Genomic DNA, 8,018 nt, shown 5'->3' on the forward strand with positions numbered 1-8,018 from the left:
ACAGACAGGCAGACAGACAGACAGATAGATAGATAGATAGATAGATAGATAGTTTTGCCGTCTGCTGGTCAGTATGAATATAACAGCTGCTCGTCTCATCTGTTTTGGCTTTTGACGGCTCATTGCTCTTGTGTTGAGTTTCTGTTAATGATATGATTGGTGTGTGTGTGTGTGTGTGTGTGTGTGTGTTAAGGGTGAAAATCCATTGATCAGTTACAGTACATGTGGGACGATGTTGAGGTTTATCTGTCTCACACACACACACACACACACTCTCTCTCTCTCTCTCACACACACACATGTGAATTGTGGGGACTTTCCATAGACTTTCTATTACTTTTATACTGACCAAATTATATTTTCTATCCCCTAACCCAACCCTAACCCTAAACCTACCCTTTACAGAAAACCTGATTGCATTCTTACACTTTCAGATAAACATAATTTACTATTTTTAATCATTTTTTTCCCTCGTGGAATTTTTTTTTTCTCTCAATGTCAAAAATTTCAGGTTTCACTATCCTTGTGGGGACATTTGGTCCCCACAACGTAGCAAAAACAAGTACACACACACACACACACACACACAGAAGAGGTGCGTGTGAAGTGTTTTCACTCATTCTTAAGTGTGACTCTCATCAGCTGTAATGAGTCTGTGTCAGATGTGCTTGTGTGTATTAATAAAGTCCCAGAGGGGAAGATTATCAGTCGATAACAACCTAAATAACACATGACCTCAGAAGAGACACCAGTCAGATTAACTATTATGTGCTACGTTTAAGTACTTTTTCCACGAATAAAAATAAAACAACACAGGTTTAGAGTTTCTCAATCATGCTGCTAGCAACAGCAGGGTCATGGGTTCGATCCTTGAACGCAGCATGAGTTATTTTGGGTGCATCTGTCTGCCAGATGCATCAGTGTAAATGAAGCAAAATGTTTTCATTTTTCGGTGAAGTAAACACTTTTAACATTGTTCTTGCAATCCGGTGTTGCTTTTTATTCATGTCATTATTTTTGGATATTTTAAAAGCCATTTTCTTTCATTAAAATGTTTGTGTATTTTTGCAAGTTTGAAAGTGGATGGAAAATAACAGAACAATGTTGGTCTACTGGGGAAAAAACATTCAGTTTATATAAAAAACTCAAAGAACACACACTTTGCTTTTTTTGTTATTCAGCAGAAAAGGCCACATAAATCTAAAAAGTTAAAGTTTTAGAATAAAAACTAAACATTGCTAATATTGTTAGGTCTGTAATGTTCAGTTTATTTATTTCTTTTTATAATTGTTTTAAGTCACTTTGGAAAAATGCATCTGCTAAATAAATAAATGCAACTGATTTTTAAAAATAAAAACTGATGTTTTTATTATTGTTATTATTATTCAACATTTTTAAATGTCAACATTTGATAACAATGCTGATAGAAAATCAAGAGTTATAGCTAACAGGGAACACTCTCACAACATTAACATTAACATTAACATTATTTAATAATTATATAAATGTTCTTAATGTTTATGGAGCGTTCTTATAAATTTTAATATTTGATATATGTTCTCATAACATTGAGAGAAAACATTCTTAGAACAACATTCTTGAATTGTCCGTAAGGTAATTTTATCTGACGAACGTTCTCATAATGTTGAGAGAAAACGTTCTTAGAATGCTGAAAATAAACGTTCAATTATTGTTATTTTTGATGAAAAAAATTAGTAGAACGTTGTAAGAAACGATTTTAAACACAACAAGAAAACCGTGCATTTTAACGTTCTTAGAATATTAAAAATTAAACATTCAAATAACGTTATATTTTGGGTGAAAATAAAGTTAGTAGAATGCTGTAAGAAATGTTTTAGTAACATTTAAACAATGTTATAATCACAAGAAGAAAACTGGACACTTCAGCGTTTAAAACGATGTTCACATAACGTTTTTATTTGGGTAAGACAAAACTGATTTCAATAGTTCTCTAAAAATGCAACATGTTTAGATAAACATTAATACTTTCTACTTGTTTCAGAACGTTCCAAGCACTGGAACATGATCAAATGGAACGTTCCCTTAATGTTCACACAACCAAGAAAAAGTGCTTTAAACCATTTTTAAAACGACGCTTTGAACGTTTTCATAACTTATATGAAATCATATTTTGTTAGCTGGGCAGTTGTTCTGACAAGACAACAAACGTCCAGCTATAACAGACATGATTGTTTTGCATCTGGGTAACTTACGAGAGGTCAAAAGTTATTATTATTCCCAGACTGAGCTGAATGAATCCTGATTTCATCTAAGGACTGATCAAGTCCTGCGAGACTCGTGCTGTGGGGGTTTAGCTGATATTCTGGGTTTGACCTCCATCTGCTGGTGATAGTCTGGAGAGTTTCTCCAGCTGTGGCCAGGAACGACTGATGTGAACTTCCAGCTCTGCGTCACAGATGTCATGAATAAACTGAGAAAACATCTCGACAGAACACACAAGCCTAAAAACACACGAACACAAGCAGCAAGTGCACTGACGATTCCACTGCTGTAAAACTGACTAAATCTGAGTAACAGTTAGAAATAAAGCAGAGAACAGCAGCTGGATCAAGACTAGTCTGCTCCAGTAGCGCTTCAACAACACGCAGTGTTTGCATTTTCATTAGCCCAGTAAATTCTATTCTATTCTATTCTTCTAGAACGTTCTCAGAGCTTTGGCTAACGTTCTGGCAAGGTTCTCCGAGACATTCTTCGGGTAACTTAAATAGAACGTTCATTTAAAAATTATCGGTCGTTAAAAACATTCTCAAAATGTTACCACAAAAACATTGTTTATACGTCTTTTCTGAAACATTAGTTGGACATATGTCTAACTTTTATAGAACTACTGACTTTCAGATGGTTCAAGGAACATTCAAAAATAACGTTCGCTAAATAAAACGTTCCTTAATGTTCTAACGTTCACCAACGTTTTTAAACATTTATAACGTTCGGGAAAATAATAAGAATTAGTGGGGACGTTAGCATATTTTTGATAGCTTGCTGCTGTCCATTAATTAAACATCTCCTCCCAGTCGTGAACACAGTTTAAGCATGTCTTTTCACCTCAGATGAAGGAGATGTTTGAGGAGATGAATTATTGAGGCCTCGGTTGGGTTTACAGTTTATGAATAATATAATGAAGAATAAAATAAGCTCTGCTGAAGGTGATGAAGCTCTTGAGCTTTAAACTTAAATGAGATTACCTTGAGTTTGACAGCTGAGTTCAGGAAACATTTAATTGTACTTCTACAGTTCGCAGTTCTTCTAATGCAAAACTTGAAGTCACTTAGCCTACCAAGTACTATATTTGTACCACGTTTTTATATGTACCATGGCAGGCTAATCATTCGGTATCATATCAAAGTGTCGTGATATTCCTATTTTAACCATTACTGTATCATAACCCCGTAGTTTTACATTTTAATTATATATAACGTTTATTTGAAGCACTTTATCATGAGAAAATAACACGTGACACTTCGTGTTGTGGCCAGACTGTATAAAAACATGGACGTAGTGTCCGTGACGTCACCCGTAGGTTCCTGAAGAGGTTTTTGAAGCTCAAAGTGGGCGGAGCCGGCCGTCGCCATCTTGGCAGCGCGTGACCGCGCGTCACTCCCCGAGAGAGAGCGGGAGGTTGCCGCTTGGTTGTGGCTAGCAAGCTAGACGTTCACTGATGCTAATTCGGAATGATTAATAGCCTATACATGGCAAAACAGTAATGTTTCTTTATCTTTATGGATTTAATCACGTGTAGACGTGTTTAAAGACGTCTATTTGAGCGTAAATGTTTGCAGGTCGGTTGTTTACATTTTCTAAAGGAGTTATTTCACGCTGTTGTCCCATGGTGTAATGGCGGACTTTGAATCCAGCGATCCGAGTTCAAACCTTGGTGGGACCTCGTCCTTTTCCGAAGATCAAGACATTATAAAAAATTAAAGATAAGGGCCCGTATTCATGAAACAGCTTAAGGCTAAAAGTAGCTCATAACTCGCCGATTTAGGAGAAAATCGTAAAAAATAACTAAAATAGCTGTTGCCAGCAATCTGCCTCTGAACGTAAACATTTTAGAAATATTTGATGATAATGAGCTTTTATAAAGATATGGCCTTTGGTTTTGAAGGTTATCCGAACTTGATTATATGCTTGTTTTCATTAAGCAGTTGAGCAAGAAGTAACAGCTGTTCTTGCGTCCAGTTTGGTTTTCTTTTACGTTTGCATGTCTTACCATCAGCCATGATTATTCCACTCTGTTAATTAAAAGGCTGCTTATATGCATATTCACTAATTATGAGAAGCATACATGTAAGAGGCTGACAATTAGCTGAACACACACTTGTTTAATTAATTAATTCCACTTAGCCTGCATTTTAAAATCTTGATTTGAATGTGGCAATTAACATTTTTATTTTAAACCTTTATTTGAATACGGCAACATAATATTGTGTTCTACAGTATTTCTATGAATAAATCTCTGACAGAGACTATCAGCCAATCACTGTGTGCATAGTTAATAAGCACGCTGACATCATCCATAGCAACGAGCTCAGCCCCGCCCCCTTACTCTGAGCTTAAGACTTCTCTCTATTCTTCAGTACAAGTTTGTCTCAGCAGCTTTGTGAATAGGTTTTAAAAGCTAAAAACTTTTACTGCTATTATGGAGAACTCTTAGTGGTAAGATAAAATGTTCTGTGAATACGGGCCCTGGCCTGGTAACCACAAGGTTGTAGAATAAAATCCAAAAAAAAGTATTATGCTGCAACTTCAGATGGGTAGCGACTCAAAGTGCGTCTGTTGTGCACTATAATAAAGACCAAGATGAATACAGTGAAAAAAGAAGAACATTTCAACAGAAGCTTGGATGTCCTTCATGGACTGTACCACTCTTCTTGTGTTGAGTACGAGGAAAGCGCGCATCTTGAGAGTGACTCATTCTGCATTCATATGAACAATGCATTTGTACATGACTCAGTATCCTGAAACTCTTTTCAAATAAATAAATGAAAACTTCACGGACTTTTGCATCTATTTATGTTACAAGGATAGCTTCCTCAGGAACCATAGAGAGAATGTGGTGCAGAGGCTGTGGGTTAATCAAATAAAACCTAAACAATAACCTATAGGATACTGTATGTATAGGTTCTCTTTAGGTTATAACAAAAAAACCTCCCTGCAAAGTTTTGGAAACGTTAGTAATGTTTTGGAATTAACAGAGTATATCAAAAAGTGTATTTTTTTTTTAATGTGATTGTTGGTACATTTTTAAATATTCGTGAATTTATTGTTGTATCTGATTGTATTAGTCTATATAGAGTGATAGTCAATGTAAAAAGAGCAAATGGGAGAAGCAGCTAGATGAACACCAATTCTTCATGTAGTACAGTAACGAAAGTTCAATTGCAAGTACTTTTGAGTTTCACTAGATTCATTACACAAATAGTGATATTCCAATATTAACAAGTCAAAGTAGAATGTTGTCTCTTTGCATTTTCCCATAATAACCACAAAAAGTAAATCATAAAAACACAGAAACATAAAAACTCCCCTCGAAGGGCTCATGAAGCAGATACATTCAGTGAAAAACACAAGTGCTTAGCTATACAACAGCTTATTTACAACATATCTTTATACATATAAAAAGTCCCGGTATATTCCTCTTTCCGCTCCCTCTTGCGCACAATTGAACGCGCAAACCTCCCAAGAGCACATGCGCACTACCTAGTGCACTACCCTAGCAATAACCAGGGCCGGACTTACAGTTGAGGTCAAAAGTTTACAGAATCTGCAAAATGTTAATTTACCAAAATAAGAGGGATCATACAAAATGCATGTTATTGTTTATTTAGTACTGACCTGAATAAGACATTTCACATAAAAGATGTTTACATATAGTCCACAAGAGAAAATAATAGTTGAACTTATAAAATGCCCCCGTTCAAAAGTTTACATCCCCTTGATTCTTAATATTGTGTTGTTATCTGAATAATCCACAGCTGTGTTTTTAGTTTAGTGATAGTTGTTCATGAGTCCCTTGTTTGTCCTGAACAGTTAAACTGCCTGCTGTTCTTCAGAAAAATCCACAAATTCTTTGGTTTTTCAGCATTTTTGTGTATTTGAACCCTTTCCAACAAGGACTGTATGATTTTAAGATCCATCTTTTCACACTGAGGACAACTGAGGGACTCATATGCAACTATTACAGAAGATTCAAACGCTCACTGATGCTCCAGAAGGAAAAACCATGCATTAAGAGCCGGGGGTGAAAACTTTTGAACAGAATGGAGATGTGTAGCCTACATTTTTCTTATTTTGCCTAAATATATTTGTGCATTTAGTACTGCCCTTCAGAGGCTACAGAAGATAGTTACATGTTTCAGAAGACAAAATAAGTTAAATTTACCCTGATCTTCAAATTCATAAAGTTTTCATGTGGTACACAGAAGTACAACCCAGCTAACAGGAACGTTCTCAGAACTTTAGCTAACTTTCTGGTTTTCTCAAAGTTACAAACTAACATTCTTCTAGTAACGTGAACAGAACGTTAATAACATTCTGAAATGTTAGGACAAAAGACATTACTTATACACTGTTTATGGAATGTTTTTCTTAAACATTTTAGATGGACGTTCCTCTGACATCTTTTTAATGTTCCTAACGGGGAACATTCTCACAATTTTCACTAACGTTTTTTAAAAGTTATAAAAAAGGACAAAATGTTCTTAAAGTAATGTTTAGCAGACATTTTCTATAACTTCATTAATATTTCGTAAACTTTCTCATAATGTTACGAGAAAACATTCTTAGAACAACCTTCTCGGAATGTTCTTCGAATGTTATTTGATAATTTTTTGTGTAACTTTTAAATAACATTCCAATCTTGACATTTTAACATTATTAGAATATAAAAAAAATAAGAAACTTTCAAATAACTTTATATTTCAGGTGAAAATAAAAGTTAGCAGAATGTTGTAAGAAATGTTTTTGTAGTCTTTAAATAATGTTAATCACAACAAGAAAACTGGACATTTACACGTTCATAGAATATTAAAAATAAATGTTTAAATAACATATTTAAGGTGAAAATAAAGTTAGCAGAAAGTTGTAAGAAACATTTTTGTAACCTTTAAATAATGTTAGAATCATGACAAGAAAACTGGACTTTAAAACGTTTTTAGAACCTAAATTCATTACCTGGGTTTAAACTACTTGTTTCAGAATGTTAAGAGAATATTCAAAAGTAACTCCCATAACGTTTGCAAAAAATGTTTCATTCACAACTTTCAAATAACCAGGAATTTTTTTAAAAATATTATTTAAATATTTAAAATCTAGACGTTTAGAGAACATTCAGAAATAACATTTTCGTAACTTAAAGCTGCAAGTTTTTTGGTTAAAAATTATTTTAAAAAATCTATTTTTGAGCAAGTACATAACCAGCCAGTGTTCAAAACTATCTCTGCCCGATTCACAACGGTTAGTTTATAATAATGTTGTCTAATTTGAATTGGCGGGAAATTCGAGCATGCCGCTGCATCATTACGTCACATCTATATCGCATCTGAGGATCCTGCAGGTGGCGGATCGTTTATAACCTTTTCTCGGAGCAGCTGGAATAATTAAATTTATCACTTTGATGGCGGATTGTAATCCAGAAAGGTTTATGACTGAAATTAGATTATATTCCAGTTTTAAATGCGCATATGATTACAGATAGCCTAAGTGGGATTACAAAAGAACTGGTTCTAAGGAAGAATAATTTGCGTTTTGGGTTAAAATAATTTTTTTATATGAAATTCGAATTGTATGACAATTAGAGATTACACTGTGCAGAAATTGAAATCTACATGTAACGCTAATACACACTACATACATGTAGTCACGCAATGCTGATGTTAACATGAACAATTTGAGAACAAAGTATAGCAATAATAATAATTTGCACGGTTTGAAGTGATATGAGCTAACCGATCGTTAGATTTAATCACCATTGTAGC

At 34.4% G+C, this 8,018-nt stretch overlaps 1 protein-coding gene across 1 annotated transcript in view; it reads right to left on the reverse strand.

Annotated features, from left to right (window-relative positions):
* calcrl2 (calcitonin receptor-like 2) overlaps positions 1-8,018 on the reverse strand; it is a 35,872-nt gene that overhangs the window by 14,895 nt on the left and 12,959 nt on the right. The gene's annotated exons all lie outside the window — the stretch shown is intronic.

Source organism: Sinocyclocheilus rhinocerous, unplaced genomic scaffold (assembly GCF_001515625.1).
Source record: "Sinocyclocheilus rhinocerous isolate Xijiao unplaced genomic scaffold, SAMN03320098_v1.1 scaffold1690, whole genome shotgun sequence".
Classification (NCBI taxonomy): domain Eukaryota; kingdom Metazoa; phylum Chordata; class Actinopteri; order Cypriniformes; family Cyprinidae; genus Sinocyclocheilus; species Sinocyclocheilus rhinocerous.